The sequence below is a fragment of the Camellia sinensis genome, chromosome 3 (genome assembly GCF_055761805.1).
Source record: "Camellia sinensis isolate YWXY chromosome 3, ASM5576180v1, whole genome shotgun sequence".
Classification (NCBI taxonomy): Eukaryota; Viridiplantae; Streptophyta; class Magnoliopsida; order Ericales; family Theaceae; genus Camellia; species Camellia sinensis.
In genome coordinates, this window is record NC_138963.1 from 131,649,277 (window position 1) to 131,666,522 (window position 17,246).

The window sequence follows — 17,246 nt, forward strand, 5'->3', positions numbered from 1 at the left end:
TTCCCTACAAATTGAAAGAAAGAATAAATAAAAAAACATAGATGATTTTTTTGGGATGTTTGGAATAGTTAAAATGGACCAGCAATTTCGTATGGGAGGAGAATTAAACTAGTTGTAACCAAAATAAATTTGTCAAATAAGAGAAGCATCCATATTCGCTTGCACTATCAATAGATTAATATGCGTTTTACATCACTTTAATACATTTCAAGTTTGTTTTGGTGATTTCCTAGTCAATGGTGGATAATTTGTGGTGAATTCACAGAGTATCATGGATGCTTGATACTCTACCAACCATTCAGGAACAAACATCACCGATTTCTAGTGGTATAAGAAACACGCTAACAAGTTTTAGGATTCAACACCTCGGGCATATGAACTGGGTTAGGGTTGGGTTGTTTCTTTTTTTTTTTTTTTTCCCTTACTAATGGTGAATTGGTTGGCTACGGGGTCCTGTGGTTTTTGTCCATTTTGATTTTCAACAGGAAGAAGCAAAAAAGAAAAGAAAAAGGGAATCCTTTTGTGTGTCTAATTGATTATTATATTGATTGCAGAATTGATTGGCATAAAGCAAATTTGTACTGGTTTAATTGAATAAAATGAACAATTCATAATCTCTATCATGTTATGTTATCAATCCTAAGCAAATTCTTTTTCATTTTGAGGGCTAAATCTCCTCTAGACCTTTTTCAAGTGCCAAACAACATTTTAAGTGTGAAGCATTAGCACTTTATCTGAATCACTAGATCTTTAGCATTGTCAAATTAATTTTTTATTTGAAATGTTACTGCAATAGTCGTTTGACCAAAAGATGTGAAATAAAACCCTGTTTATAGATGAGGGCTTATTAGGGTTATATTTTAAGCCTGGCTAAGAAAGATTTATACAAGTCAACTAAAATTTGGGATATACGTAGATCATGGGATATACGTAGATTTTGATCCCTAGGAATGGCACTGGATAGTTACCAAAAAGCATGACATTTTGCATTTCAACTGCAGTAAACTTTCACCAGAGTAAATGTTCCCATAGAGTGGCTGCGATGATTTTTTCCACGGCGAAGCATGGTTGGTATTAAGGGCGATACATGTTAGATTAGCACAATGTAAGAATGGAGTGTCCGTGTCGTGTCCGTGTCCGTGCTACATTTTGCCTCTGTCAGATGGCGTGTTTTATGCCAAAGTTTGTGTTAAGAGTTGTTGGACTCCAGTTGCTGGTCTAGAGTGAGCAAGTGAGGATGTAGTTTAAGAAGTGTGTCCTTAATACCTCTTTTTTTGTCTATGGAAGGAGAGGTATAGGACTTCATTTCAAGGAGTGAGGTGTTTGTGACCATGGAAGCATTTTTTTCCCTTCTTTTAAGCAATTTATTTGTGTGGCCTATAGGGGTTTGCTGCAATCATTGGACTTTTTTGGTCAATTCTAAAGATATTTTTTGTGTGTCATTTTTGCTTCTCTGCATGTACTCCGGTTTGCACCCTGTTGAAGCTCTTTTGGATTTTTCTTATTTACAAAACTATGTATATTTTTTGTTGGCTCTTCATGAGACTCATTGCCTTTTACGATTTTCCATAAAAAATGATCTTCTTAAAGTTGTAGATTGCTGTTTATTCTTCCATCCTTGGTCCATGCAAGGTAATACGGGACATTGGGACGTATATCACCTAAGTATGCATCTCTAAAAGTTCCCAACATGGTTTATTCAACAGGGAATGATCTCACAAGGTTGGATCTTCCTGTTTAAATTAAACTACGTAAAAATGTTTTTACTTCTCTTGTCACCCTGTTCAAACTGCGTAAAAATGTTTTTACTACTCTTATCACTCCTTTCGTTTTTGAGAGACACAACTAGTTGTTTTCTGAAAGTCAACATTGTAGATCCATTATAATTTGAATTGAGATTTTTTGGCATGGCAGTAAATGCAGTAGTTTTGACTATTAAGTTTCATACATTGTCAGTCTTGTACTCTTGTTATGTTCTTTCGAGGCTGGCTATTATTTGGGATCAAATATTTATGCATCAAGTGGCATACCATGTCCATTGAAGGTATGCAAGGAACTAGTTATGTCCTAAGGCATAAACATTTTTTCATTAAAAGGAAGGCCATAAACATAAGATTAGTGCGAATGTTGCTGCTAACTATAACATGTGTTTTGATTCATTCCAATATAGGAAGTGAATGCTTGGTAATAATGTATAAACTTGTTTCTAGATGATAGAATTTCCTGATCATTATCTTTGTTAGTAATTGATGCATATCTACTTATTTTTCATTTTACGTTAGAATTGCAAGCTGGATTCATATGTTCGTTATTAATCTGTTACCCAATTATTTATTTTGCAGAAAGCAATCTGCAAGGACCCAACTGATTCAAAGGTTAGTATTGAACTACTCCTCTTCATGTATCATTCGTTAATGTGTTAATTTTTTTAGAACTTTTTTTTTTTGAGTCTATAATCTATATTTTCTTTCTGAAGGCACTAGGGGAAGAAAAGGAGATAAAATATTGAATTTTATTTAATATATATCTATATTTATTTATTTTCTAAAAAATGGAGAGTTGTTTCAACAATGACGTAATAGTCATATAAGCACTGTTGACTGGAAGTTGTTTTCTCAGACGTCAATAATATGAATCTTATGATTCCAACGTTTATTGTAATCCTTTTCCTACATCCTATGTTTGAGTTGTTAGTTGGATGATATGTGGTTGTACTCATTAATTGGGAGGGTCATGTCCTGTTGGAGTTCATGTTGCTGTAGTTGTGCAGACTGAAAGGCTAGCATTGTGTTTCATTCTTCAGGGAAAACAAATTTTTTTGCAATATGGTGTTTGTATTGGACATGAATGCCATTTTTCTTCTTCGTCTTCTTCTTTTATCAAGGTGGTTGTGTTCAACACCATTTTGTAATGGATATTGACATGCCATTGTATCCTTGATATGTGTTTCATGTTGCAGTATTTATCGCATTCTAACATCTCACGTACGTAGATGCCTAAACCTGAGGCCTAGGTTTAATTATAGACCAATAGGCATAGTCAAAATTTCATATGTGGTGGTGTAGTATGTTTGTTCCTTAGGATTGATTGATATTTGTCATAGATTGGATATATTGATGATTCTAGTTTCCTACAATCTATAATACACTATGCTGAATGTTTTCTTTTCTTCTGCTTTTCTTATATATCTGATGTAGGAAGTTCCACCGCTCGATGTACCAGAACTTTTGGCATTTTTAGTTAGGCAATCTGGGCCATTCTTGGATCAATTTGGTGTTAGAAGAGGTAAGCAATTCTCTTGAGTTTTGATTTTGATTTTATAATGAAGTGATCAATAATATTTTGAACTTTATATTGATAAAATAAAGGTATATATATATATTTATATATAGAAATACACATAGTTTAGTTCCTATTAATGGGGGTTCTAGGCACAGAGCTGACCTTTAATCATTATGTACAAAGTAGCTGCCTTGTATTCACACTCACTACTTCAAGGTTATTAGGCCTGAATTTAAAAGCACTAAACCAATCGTCCCCTTTAAAGTACACCACTTCAGTCCCAATTAATGGAATATGTATATATGTTTGTCACGATAATTTGTATTGAGGATGATTGATTTAGTTTCATATATGTCATGTGACAAAATCTTTGCTTCACAACTTTAGATGGTCCTTTAGATAAGCTTTACTACACCAATTGAAACTAGTTTGCAATTCTTAGGCAGAAGTAAAATTCAGGACTGCAACCTTATGTAATACAGATGCCTTACAATTGAAGTTATCAGAAATGTGCTACAAATTTAAACACCAGAACTACATTACAAAATGGTTTTTTTCTTTATCAATGTATGATTGTCTGCTTTTTGCTATATTCTAGAACTATCTGATGCTTTAAGAAAATTAACGATGTGGATTTGGTATATAGAAAGATTCAGGGGAATAACTGACCTGTTGGTTCCCCTTATTTAGATGGTTGGGTTATGTGAGTTCATAGGTATTAGATAAGCAGGCAACAAGTATCAAAACTTGAATTTTTTTATCTAGAATTGTCTTTGAGGGTCCGTTTGGGGTTTGCTAGACCTATTTGAAGGTGCTTATTTAGGTACACTGACAAAATCATGTGTTAGGCAAAGGTTGTTTAAAAAGTGCTACAATTGGGTCACATATAGAATTATAACTTTTGCCAGGGGCCAAGTTTTAAAGTTAATATACTACAATGCAAGTTTTTTTTTTTAATTTTTTTTTGTTGATAAATTCTTTTTTTGTTGTTGATAAATTCAATGCAAGTATCAGTGGGCCCAAAACAACCAATAAGCTAAGAGGCATGATTGGATGTTTTTCTGAAAAAAGCTAACTTTTTGTTTAATTTGAAGTAGATCCACTTTAACCAAATGCCACAAATGGAGTTATCTTGGTTCTAGTGTGGTTTGACTTGGAAAATTTTAAATTGTTCCAATTTTAAATTGTTCCACATGCTATTTGTAATATTTGGTTTATTTTCAAGGAATAGTTCCATGGTTTATAGCATATAATCTCTATCACTTAATTATTGACAAAAATGTTAGGACAACTAACAAGCGTACCAACTAGACAAAATATTTGGTGAATCCCATACCAAGTGGTGGGACCTATGTACAAGCGCTCTGTTGGTATTTTTTTTTTTTAAAGTATTTCTAGCATTTTGGTATTATTGATAGTTCAGATGTTTCTTATACTCCAATGTACTGAACTCAGACTAATCATGGTTACTTGGCAACATGGTTCCTCTTGCGTATGGTTGTTCTTAGTGTACACACACACACACACACATATATATATATATATACATATATATTTTTTTCAATTTTAGAATAACTATGTCCTTTCTCATGGTCTCAATTCTCATTTTTTTTTTTTTTTTTTTTTTGTGGGTGTTTTTCTTCTGTCTTTGAGGCACCTATAACTTAGTTTCTGTTATTCCTTCTTGACAATATTTTTTGCCTTCGTTGCTACTCTTAAACCATCCTGTGCTCCTTCACCTCATATTGTCTATGCTTCATGCTACTTGTAGCTCTAGAGAAATGTAGCACCTCATATTGTCTATGCTTCGTGCTACTTGTAGCTTTAGAGAAATGTAGTCATTTCTTATTGTTGTGCCCCCCTCCTGTCTGTGTCTGTGTCTGTGTCTATATCCTCATTTTTACATTTGCCTTTTATTGTCATCCAACATTTTGTACGGTATAGCATATGCCATGCAGCCGTCTTATGGAGATTTTCCAGGGAATACCTCAAACACCTTGCGAAGGACCAATAGAAGTTGCGAAAACTTACGGAACTAGCACGGGACTCCCGGTTTGAAAACTAAGACAAAAAAGACACCTTTTTCACAATAAAGCTTGAAAATAGTCCATTAGGGGCCAAAATCGTGTAACAGTTACGAGAAGGCCCAGGGAATACCTCAAACACCTTGGGAAGGACCAATGTAAGTTGTGGAAACTTATGGAACTGGCACGAGATTCCGGTTTGAAAACTTAGTCAAAAAATGCAATTTTTTCACACTTAAGGTTGAAAATAGGCCATCGGAGGCTAAAATCGTGTAACAGTCATGAGAAGGCCCGGGGAACACCTCAAAGGAACTAGCACGGGACTCCCGATTTGAAAAATAAGTCCAAAAAGGCAATTTTCTCAAACTTAATTGTGAAAATAGGCCATCGCGGGCCAAAATCGTGTAACAGTCACGACAAGGCCCAAGGAACACATCAAACAACTCGGGAGGCACCAATGTAAGTTGTGGAAACTTATGGAACTAGCACGAGACTTTCGGTTTGAAAACTAAGTCGAAAAAGACACTTTTGTCATACTTAAGCTTGAAAATAGGCCATCGGGTGCCAAAATCGTGTAACAGTCATGAGAAGGCCCATTGAACGCCTTGAACACCTTGGGAGGGACCAATGTAAGTTGTGAAAACTTACAGAACTAGCACGGGACTTCCGGTTTGAAAACAATGCAGCAATCACGAGAATGTCCGAGGAATACCTCAAACACCACAGGAGAGACCATTGTAAGTTGTGGAAACTTACGGAACTTCAACGGGACTCCCGACTTGAAAACAAAGCCAAAAAAAGCACTTTTTTTCACACTTAATCCTGAAAATAGGCCACCGAGGGCCAAAATTGTGTAAAAGTCACGAGAAGGCCCGGGGAACACCTCACACCTCGAGAGCGACCAATGTAAGTTGTGGGAACTCACCGAACTAGCATGGGGCTTCCGGTTTGAAAACTATGTCGGAAAAGTCACTTTTTTCACACTTAAGCTTAAAAATAGGACATGGAGAGCCAAAATCGTGTAACAGTCACGGGAAGGCCCAAGAAACGCATCAAACACCTCGGGAAGGACCAATAGAAGTTGTGGAAACTTACGGAACTAGCACGGGACTTCCGGTTTGAAATCTAAGTAAAAAAAATGCATTTTTTTTCACACTTAGGCTTGAAAATAGACCATCAGTGGCCAAATTCGTGTAACAGTCACAAGAAGGCCCAAGCAACACCTCAAACACCTCGGGGGGGACCAATGCAGGTTGTGAAAATTTACGGAACTTGCACGGGACTCCTCGTTTCAAAACTAAGTCAAAAATTATGTTTTTTTCACACTTAATCTTGAAAATAGGCCATAAGGGGCCAAAATTGTGTAACAGTCACGAGAACCCTAGCGAAACCCCTCAAACACCTCAAGAGGGACGAATATAAGTGGTAGAAATTTACAGAACCAGCACGGGAGTCCCGGTTTGAAAACTAAGTGGAAAAATACACTTTTTTCAAACTTAAGTTCGAAAATAGGCCATCAGGGGGCCAAAATCGCGTAACGGTCACGAGAAGGCGTGGGGAACACGTCAAACACCTCGGTAGGGACCAATGTAAGTTGTGCAAACTTACGGAACTAGTGCAGGACTCCCGGTTTGAAAACTAAGTCAAAAAATGCACTTTTTTCACACTTAAGGTTAAAAATAAGCCATCGGGGGCCAAAATCGTGTAGCATTCAGTAGAACACGCGGGGAACACCTTGGGAGGGATCAATGTATGTTATTGAAACTTACAGAACTAGCACGGGACTGCCGGCTTGAAAACTAAGCCGAAAAGGGCACGTTTCTCACACTTAAGCTTGGAAATTGGCCATCAGGGGGCCAAAATCGTGTAATAGTCACGAGAAGGCCCATGGAACACATCAAACAACTTGGGAGGGACCAATGTAAGTTGTGGAAACTTACGGAACTAGCACGGGACTTCCGGTTTGAAAACTAATTTGAAAAAGACATTTTTATCACACTTAAGCTACAAAATAGGCCATCGGTGACCAAAATCGTGTAACAGTCACGAGTAGGCCCGTGGAACTCCTCAAACACCTCGGGAGGAACCGATGTAAGTTGAGAAAACTTACGGAACTAGTACGAGACTCCTGGTTTGAAAACTATATCAAAAAATGCACTTTTTTCACATTTAAACTTGTAAATAGGCCATCGGGGGCCAAAAACGGGTAACTATCACGAGAAAGCCTGGGGAATACCGCAAACACCTCGAGGTGGACTAATGCAAGTTGTAAAAACTTACGGAACTTGCACGGGACTCCTGGTTTGAAAATTAAGTCAAAAAATGCACTGTTTCCCACTTAATCATGAAAATAGGCCATTAGGCGCCAAAGTTGTGTAACAATCACGAGAAAGCCCAGAGAATACCTTGAACACCTCCAGGGGGATCAATGTAAGTTGTGGAAACTTACAAAACTAGCATAGGACTACCGGTTTGAAAACTAAGCCGAAAAAGGCACTTTTTTCACACTTAAGCTTGAAAATAGGCATCGGGGGCCAAAATCGTGTAACAGTCACGAGATGGCCCAGGGAACACATCAAACACCTTAGGACGAACCAATGTAAGTTGTGGAAATTTACGGAGCTAGCACGACACTTCCGGTTTGAAAACTAAGTCGAAAAAGTCACTTTTTTCACACTTAAGCTTGAAAATAGGCCATCGGGGGCCAAAATCGTATAACAGGCGCGAAACTTTTCGGGGAACACCTCAAACACCTCTTGAGGGACCAATGTAAGTTGTGGAAAGTTACATAACAAGCATGGAACTCCCAGTTTGAAAACTAAGTCAAAAAATGCATGTTTTTCACTTAAAGCTTGAAAATAGGCCATCGGGGGCCAAATTTTTGCAACAGTCACGAGAAGGCCCGGGGAACACCTCAGACGCCTCGAGAGGGACTAATGTAAGTTTTGAAAACTTACAGAACAGGTGCAGGACTCCCGGTTTGAAAACTGAGTCGAAAAAGACACTTTTTTTCACACTTAACCTTAAAAATAGGCCCACGGGGAACGAAATCGATTAACAGTCAGGAGAAGTCCCGGCGAACACCTCAAACACCTCGGGAGGGACCAATGTAAGTTGTGGAAACTTATGAAACTGCCACGGGACTCCCCGATTTGAAAACTAAACGAAAACAAGCACTTTTTTCACACTTGAGGTTGAAAATAGGCCATCGATGGCCAAAATCGACTAACAGTCACGAGAAGGCTCGGGGAACAACTCAAACACCTCGGAGGGACCAATATAAGTTTTGGAAACTTACGGAATTACCCCGGAACTTCCGGTTTGAAAACTAAATCCATAAAGCCACTTTTCTCTCATTTAAGTTTGAAAATTGGCCATCAGGGGCCAACATCATGTAACAGTCATGAGAAGGCACAGGAAACACATCAAACACCTCGGAAGGGACCAATATAAGTTGTGGAAACTTACGAAACTAGCACGGGACTCCCGGTTTCAAAACTAAGTCAAAAGATGCATTTTTTTCACACTTAAGCTTGAAAATAGGCCATCGGGAGCCAAAATCATGTAACAGTCTCGAGTAGGTGTGGAGAACACCTCAAATACCTCAAGAGGGACCAATGTAAGTTGTGGAAACTTACAGAACTAGCACGGGACTCCCGGTTTGAAAACTAAGACAAAAAAGACACCTTTTTCACACTTAAGCTTGAAAATAGTCCATTAGGGGCCAAAATCGGGTGACAGTCACGAGAAGGCTCAGGGAATACCTGAAACACCTTGGGAAGGACCAATGTAAGTTGTGGAAACTTATGGAACTGGCACGAGATTCCGGTTTGAAAACTAAGTCAAAAAATGTAATTTTTTCACACTTAAGGTTGAAAATAGGCCATCGGAGGCTAAAATCGTGTAACAGTCATGAGAAGGCCCGGGGAACACCTCAAAGGAACTAGCACGGGACTCCGATTTGAAAAATAAGTCCAAAAAGGCAATTTTCTCAAACTTAATTGTGAAAATAGGCCATCGCGGGCCAAAATCGTGTAACAGTCACGACAAGGCCCAAGGAACACATCAAACAACTCGGGAGGCACCAATGTAAGTTGTGGAAACTTATGGAACTAGCACGAGACTTCCGGTTTGAAAACTAAGTCGAGAAAGACACTTTTTTCGTACTTAAGTTTGAAAATAGGCCATCGGGTGCCAAAATCGTGTAACAGTCACAAGAAGACCCAATGAACGCCTTGAACACCTTGGGAGGGACCAATGTAAGTTGTGCAAACTTACAGAACTAGCCCGGGACTTCCGGTTTGAAAACAATGCAGCAATCACGAGAATGTCCGAGGAATACCTCAAACACCTCAGGAGAGACCATTGTAAGTTGTGGAAACTTACGGAATTTCAACGGGACTCCCGACTTGAAAACGAAGCCAAAAAATGAACTTTTTTTCACACTTAATCCTGAAAATAGGCTATCGAGGGCCAAAATTGTGTAACAGTCACGAGAAGGCCCGCGGAACACCTCACACCTCGAGAGCGACCAATATAAGTTGTGGGAACTCACCGAACTAGCATGGGGCTCCCGGTTTGAAAACTATGTCGGAAAAGTCACTTTTTTCACACGTAAGCTTAAAAATAGGACATGGGGAGCCAAAATCGTGTAACAGTCACGGGAAGGCCTAGGAAACGCATCAAACACCTCGGGAAGGACCAATAGAAGTTGTGGAAACTTTCGGAACTAGCACGGGACTTCCGGTTTGAAATCTAAGTCAAAAAAATGCATTTTTTTTCACACTTAGGCTTGAAAATAGACCATCAATAGCCAAATTCGTGTAACAGTCACGAGAAGGCCCAAGCAACACCTCAAACACCTCGGGGGGGACCAATGCAGGTTGTGAAAATTTACGGAACTTGCACGGGACTCGCCGTTTCAAAACGAAGTCAAAAATTGCGCTTTTTTCACACTTAATCTTGAAAATAGGCCATCAGGATCCAAAATTGTGTAACAGTCACGAGAACCCTAGCGAAACCCCTCAAACACCTCAAGAGGGACGAATATAAGTGGTAGAAATTTACAGAACCAGCACGGGAGTCCCTGTTTGAAAACTAAGTGGAAAAAGCCACTTTTTTCAAACTTAAGTTCGAAAATAGGCCATCAGGGGGCCAAAATCGCGTAACGGTCACGAGAAGGTGTGTGGAACACGTCAAACACCTCGGTAGGGACCAATGTAAGTTGTGCAAACTTAAGGAACTGGCACAGGACTCCCGGTTTGAAAACTAAGTCAAAAAATGCATTTTTTTCACACTTAAGGTTAAAAATAAGCCATCGGGGGCCAAAATCGTGTAGCATTCAGTAGAACACGCGGGGAACACCTTGGGAGGGATCAATGTATGTTATTGAAACTTACAGAACTAGCACGGGACTGCCGGCTTGAAAATTAAGCCGAAAAAGGCACGTTTCTCACACTTAAGCTTGAAAATTGGCCATTAGGGGGCCAAAATCGTGTAATAGTCACGAGAAGGCCCATGGAACACGTCAAACAACTTGGGAGGGACCAATGTAAGTTGTGGAAACTTACGGAACTAGCACGGGACTTCCGGTTTGAAAACTAATTTGAAAAAGACATTTTTCTCACACTTAAGCTACAAAATAGGCCATTGGGGACCAAAATCGTGTAACAGTCACGAGTAGGCTCGTGGAACACCTCAAACACCTCGGGAGGGACCGATGTAAGTTGAGAAAACTTACGGAACTAGTACGGGACTCCTGGTTTGAAAACTATATCAAAAAATGCACTTTTTTTCACATTTAAGCTTGTAAATAGGCCATCGGGGGCCAAAATCGAGTAACTATCACGAGAAGGCCGGGGAACACCGCAAACACCTCGGGATGGACTAATGCAAGGTGTGAAAGCTTACGGAACTTGCACGGGACTCCTGGTTTGAAAATTAAGTCAAAAAATGCACTGTTTCCCACTTAATCATGAAAATAGGCCATTGGGCGCCAAAGTTGTGTAACAATCACGAGAAAGCCCAGAGAATACCTTGAACACCTCCAGGGGGACCAATGTACGTTGTGGAAACTTACAGAACTAGCACAGGACTACCGATTTGAAAACTAAGTCGAAAAAGGCACTTTTTTCACACTTAAGCTTGAAAATAGGCATCGGGGGCCAAAATTGTGTAACAGTCACGAGATGGCCCAGGGAACACATCAAACACCTTAGGACGAATCAATGTAAGTTGTGGAAATTTACGGAACTAGCACGACACTTCCGGTTTGAAAACTAAGTCGAAAAAGCCACTTTTTTCACACTTAAGCTTGAAAATAGGCCATCGGGGGCCAAAATCGTATAACAGGCGCGAGACTTTCCGGGGAACACCTTAAACACCTCTAGAGGGACCAATGTAAGTTGTGGAATGTTACAGAACAAGCATGGGACTCCTAGTTTGAAAACTAAGTCAAAAAAAGCATGTTTTTCACTTAAAACTTGAAAATAGGCCATCGGGGGCCAAATTTTTGTAACAGTCACGAGAAGGCCCGGGGAGCACCTCAGACGCCTCGAGAGGGACTAATGTAAGTTTTGGAAACTTACAGAACAGGCGCTGGACTCCCGGTTTGAAAACTGAGTCGAAAAAGACACTTTTTTTCACACTTAACCTTGAAAATAGGCCATCGGGGAACGAAATCGATTAACAGCCAGGAGAAGTCCTGGGGAACACCTCAAACACATCGGGAGAGACCAATGTAAGTTATGGAAACTTATGAAACTGCCACGGGACTCCCCGATTTGAAAACTAAACGAAAACAAGCACTTTTTTCACACTTAAGGTTGAAAATAGGCCATCGATGGCCAAAATCGACTAACAGTCACGAGAAGGCGTAGGGAACACGTCAAACACCTCGGTAGGGACCAATGTAAGTTGTGCAAACTTACGGTACTGGCACAGGACTCCCGGTTTGAAAACTAAGTCAAAAAATGCACTTTTTCACACTTAAGGTTAAAAATAAGCCCAACACCTCAAACACCTCGGGAGGGACCAGTATAAGTTTTGGGAACTTACAGAATTACCCCGGAACTTCCGGTTTGAAAACTAAGTCCAAAAAGTCACTTTTCTCGCATTTAAGCTTGAAAATTGGCCATCAGGGGCCAACATCATGTAACAGTCATGAGAAGGCACAGGAAACACATCAAACACCTCAGAAGGGACCAATGTAAGTTGTGGAAATTTACGAAACTAGCACGGGACTCCTGGTTTCAAAACTAAGTCAAAAGATGCATTTTTTTCACACTTAAGCTTGAGAATAGGCCATCGGGAGCCAAAATCGTGTAACAGTCTCGAGTAGGTGTGGGGAACACCTCAAATACCTCAAGAGGGACCAATGTAAGTTGTGGAAACTTACAGAACTAGCACGGGACTCCCGGTTTGAAAACTAAGACAAAAAAGACACATTTTTCACACTTAAGCTTGGAAATAGTCCATTAGGGGCCAAAATCGTGTAACAGTCACGAGAAGGCCCAGGGAATACCTCAAACACCTTGGGAAGGACCAATGTAAGTTGTGGAAACTTATGGAACTGGCACGAGATTCCGGTTTGAAAACTAAGTCAAAAAATGCAATTTTTTCACACTTAAGTTTGAAAATAGGCCATCGGAGGCTAAAATCGTGTAACAGTCATGAGAAGGCCCGGGGAACACCTCAAAGGAACTAGCGTGGGACTCCCGATTTGAAAAATAAGTCCAAAATGGCAATTTGCTCAACCTTAATTGTGAAAATAGGCCATCGCGGGCCAAAATCGTGTAACAGTCACGACAAGGCCCAGGGAACACATCAAACAACTCGGGAGGCACCGATGTAAGTTGTGGAAACTTATGGAACTAGCACGAGACTTCCGGTTTGAAAACTAAGTCGAGAAAGACACTTTTTTCATACTTGAGCTTGAAAATATGCCATCGGGTGCCAAAATCGTGTAACAGTCACGAGAAGGCCCAATGAACGCCTTGAACACCTTGGGAGGGACCAATGTAAGTTGTGAAAACTTACAAAACTAGCACGGGACTTCCAGTTTGAAAACAATGTGGCAATCACGAGAATGTCCGAGGAATACCTCAAACACCTCAGGAGAGACCATTGTAAGTTGTGGAAACTTACGGAATTTCAACGGGACTCCCGACTTGAAAATGAAGCCAAAAAATGCACTTTTTTTCACACTTAATCCTGAAAGTAGGCTATCGAGGGCCAAAATTGTGTAACAGTCACGAGAAGGCCCGGGGAACACCTCACACCTCGAGAGCGACCAATGTAAGTTGTGGGAACTCACCGAACTAGCATGGGGCTCCCGGTTTGAAAACTATGTCGGAAAGTCACTTTTTTCACACTTAAGCTTAAAAATAGGACATCGGGAGCCAAAATCGTGTAACAGTCACGGGAAGGCCCAGGAAACGCATCAAACACCTCAGGAAGGACCAATAGAAGTTGTGGAAACTTACGGAACTAGCACGGGACTTCCGGTTTGAAATCTAAGTCAAAAAAATGCACTTTTTTTCACACTTAGGCTTGAAAATAGACCATCAGTGGCCAAATTCGTGTAACAGTCACGAGAAGGCCCAAGCAACACCTCAAACACATCGGGGGGGACCAATGCAGGTTGTGAAAATTTACGGAACTTGCACGGGACTCCTCGTTTCAAAACTAAGTCAAAAATTGCACTTTTTTCACACTTAATCTTGAAAATAGGCCATCAGGGGCCAAAATTGTGTAACAGTCACGAGAACCCTAGCGAAACCCCTCAAACACCTCAAGAGGGACGAATATAAGTGGTAGAAATTTACAGAACTAGCACGGGAGTTCCGGTTTGAAAACTAAGTGGAAAAAGACACTTTTTTCAAACTTAAGTTCGAAAATAGGCCATCAGGGGGCCAAAATCGCGTAACGGTCACGAGAAGGCGTGGGGAACACGTCAAACACCTCGGTAGGGACCAATGTAAGTTGTGCAAACTTACGGAACTGGCACAGGACTCTCGGTTTGAAAACTAAGTCAAAAAATGCACTTTTTTCACACTTAAGGTTAAAAATAAGCCATCGGGGGCCAAAATCGTGTAGCATTCAGTAGAACACCCGGGGAACACCTTGGGAGGGATTAATTTATGTTATTGAAACTTACAGAACTAGCACGGGACTGCCGGTTTGAAAACTAAGCCGAAAAAGGCACGTTTCTCACACTTAAGCTTGGAAATTGGCCATCAGGGGGCCAAAATCGTGTAATAGTCACGAGAAGGCCCATGGAACACATCAAACAACTTGGGAGGGACCAATGTAAGTTGTGGAAACTTACGGAACTAGCACGGGACTTCCGGTTTGAAAACTAATTTGAAAAAGACATTTTTCTCACACTTAAGCTACAAAATAGGCCATCGGGGACCAAAATCGTGTAACAGTCACAAGTAGGCCCGTGGAACACCTCAAACACCTCGGGAGGGAGCGATGTAAGTTGAGAAAACTTACGGAACTAGTACGGGACTCCTGGTTTGAAAACTATATCAAAAAATGCACTTTTTTTCACATTTAAGCTTGTAAATAGGCCATCGGGGGCCAAAATCGGGTAGCTATCACGAGAAGGCCCGGGGAACACCGCAAACACCTCGGGATGGACTAATGCAAGTTGTGAAAACTTACGGAACTTGCACAGGACTCCTGGTTTGAAAATTAAGTCAAAAAATGCACTGTTTCCCACTTAATCATGAAAATAGGCCATTGGGCGCCAAAGTTGTGTAACAATCACGAGAAAGCCCAGAGAATACCTTGAACACCTCCAGGGGGACCAATGTACGTTGTGGAAACTTACAGAACTAGCACAGGACTACCGGTTTGAAAACTAAGTCGAAAAAGGCACTTTTTTCACACTTAAGCTTGAAAATAGGCATCGGGGGCCAAAATCGTGTAACAGTCACGAGATGGCCCGGGGAACACATCAAACACCTTAGGACGGACCAATGTAAGTTGTGGAAATTTACGGAACTAGAAAAACACTTCCGGTTTGAAAACTATGTCGAAAAAGCCATTTTTTTCACACTTAAGCTTGAAAATAGGCCATCGGGGGCCAAAATCGTATAACAGGCGCGAGACTTTCCGGGGAACACCTCAAACACCTCTAGAGGGACCAATGTAAGTTGTGGAAAGTTACAGAACAAGCATGGGACTCCCAGTTTGAAAACTAAGTCAACAAATGCATGTTTTTCACTTAAAGTTTGAAAATAGGCCATCGGGGGCCAAATTTTTGTAACAGTCACGAGAAGGCCCGGGGAACACCTCAGACGCCTCGAGAGGGACTAAAGTAAGTTTTGAAAACTTACAGAACAGGCGCAGGACTCCCTGTTTGAAAACTGAGTCGAAAAAGACACTTTTTTTCACACTTAACCTTGAAAATACGCCATCGGGGAACGAAATCGATTAATAGTCAGGAGAAGTCCCGGGGAACACCTCAAACACCTCGGGAGAGACCAATGTAAGTTGTGGAAACTTATGAAACTGCCACGGGACTCCCCGATTTGAAAACTAAACCAAAACAAGCACTTTTTTCACACTTAAGGTTGAAAATAGGCCATCGATGGCCAAAATCGATTAACAGTCACGAGAAGGGTCGGGGAACACCTCAAACACCTTGGGAGGGACCAATATAAGTTTTGGAAACTTACGGAATTACCCCGGAACTTCCGGTTTGAAAACTAAGTCCAAAAAGCCACTTTTCTCGCATTTAAGCTTGAAAATTGGCCATCAGGGGCCAACATCATGTAACAGTCATGAGAAGGCACAGGAAACACATCAAACACGTCGGAAGGGACCAATGTAAGTTGTGGAAATTTACGAAACTAGCACGGGACTCCCGATTTCAAAACTAAGTCAAAAGATGCATTTTTTTCACACTTAAGCTTGAGAATAGGCCATCGGGAGCCAAAATCGTGTAACAGTCTCGAGTAGGTGTGGGGAACACCTCAAATACCTCAAGAGGGACCAATGTAAGTTGTGGAAACTTACAGAACTAGCACGGGACTCCCGGTTTGAAAACTAAGACAAAAAAGACACATTTTTCACACTTAAGCTTGGAAATAGTCCATTAGGGGCCAAAATCGTGTAACAGTCACGAGAAGGCCCAGGGAATACCTCAAACACCTTGGGAAGGACCAATGTAAGTTGTGGAAACTTATGGAACTGGCACGAGATTCCGGTTTGAAAACTAAGTCAATAAATGCAATTTTTTCACACTTAAGTTTGAACATAGGCCATCGGAGGCTAAAATCGTGTAACAGTTATGAGAAGGGAACACCTCAAAGGAATTAGCACGGGACTCCCGATTTGAAAAATAAATCCAAAAAGGCAATTTTCTTAACCTTAATTGCAGAATAGGCCATCACGGGCCAAAATCGTGTAACAGTCACGACAAGGCCCATCAAACAACTCGGGAGGCACCAATGTAAGTTGTGGAAACTTATGGAACTAGCACGAGACTTCCGGTTTGAAAACTAATTCGAGAAAGACACTTTTTTCATACTTAAGCTTGAAAATAGGCCATCGGGTGCCAAAATCGTGTAACAGTCACGAGAAGGCCCAATGAACGCCTTGAACACCTTGGGAGGGACCAATGTAAGCTGTGAAAACTTACAGAACTAGCACGGGACTTCCAGTTTGAAAACAATGTAGCAATCACGAGAATGTCCGAGGAATACCTCAAACACCTCAGGAGAGACCATTGTAAGTTGTGGAAACTTACGGAACTTCAACGGGACTCCCGACTTGAAAACGAAGCCAAAAAATGCATTTTTTTTCACACTTAATCCTGAAAATAGGCCATCGAGGGCCAAAATTGTGTAACAGTCACGAGAAGGCCCGGGGAACACCTCACACCTCGAGAGCGACCAATGTAAGTTGTGGGAACTCACCGAACTAGCA

The 17,246-nt window shown here is 40.7% G+C and overlaps 1 long non-coding RNA gene across 1 annotated transcript in view; it reads left to right on the forward strand.

The window, feature by feature from the left end:
* LOC114278964 (uncharacterized) overlaps positions 1 to 17,246 on the forward strand; it is a 55,784-nt gene that overhangs the window by 9,846 nt on the left and 28,692 nt on the right. The window contains exons 3-4 of the long non-coding RNA XR_014364484.1: positions 2,343 to 2,375; positions 3,198 to 3,285. This is a non-coding gene — a long non-coding RNA (uncharacterized LOC114278964). The remainder of the gene's footprint in view (positions 1 to 2,342; positions 2,376 to 3,197; positions 3,286 to 17,246) is intronic.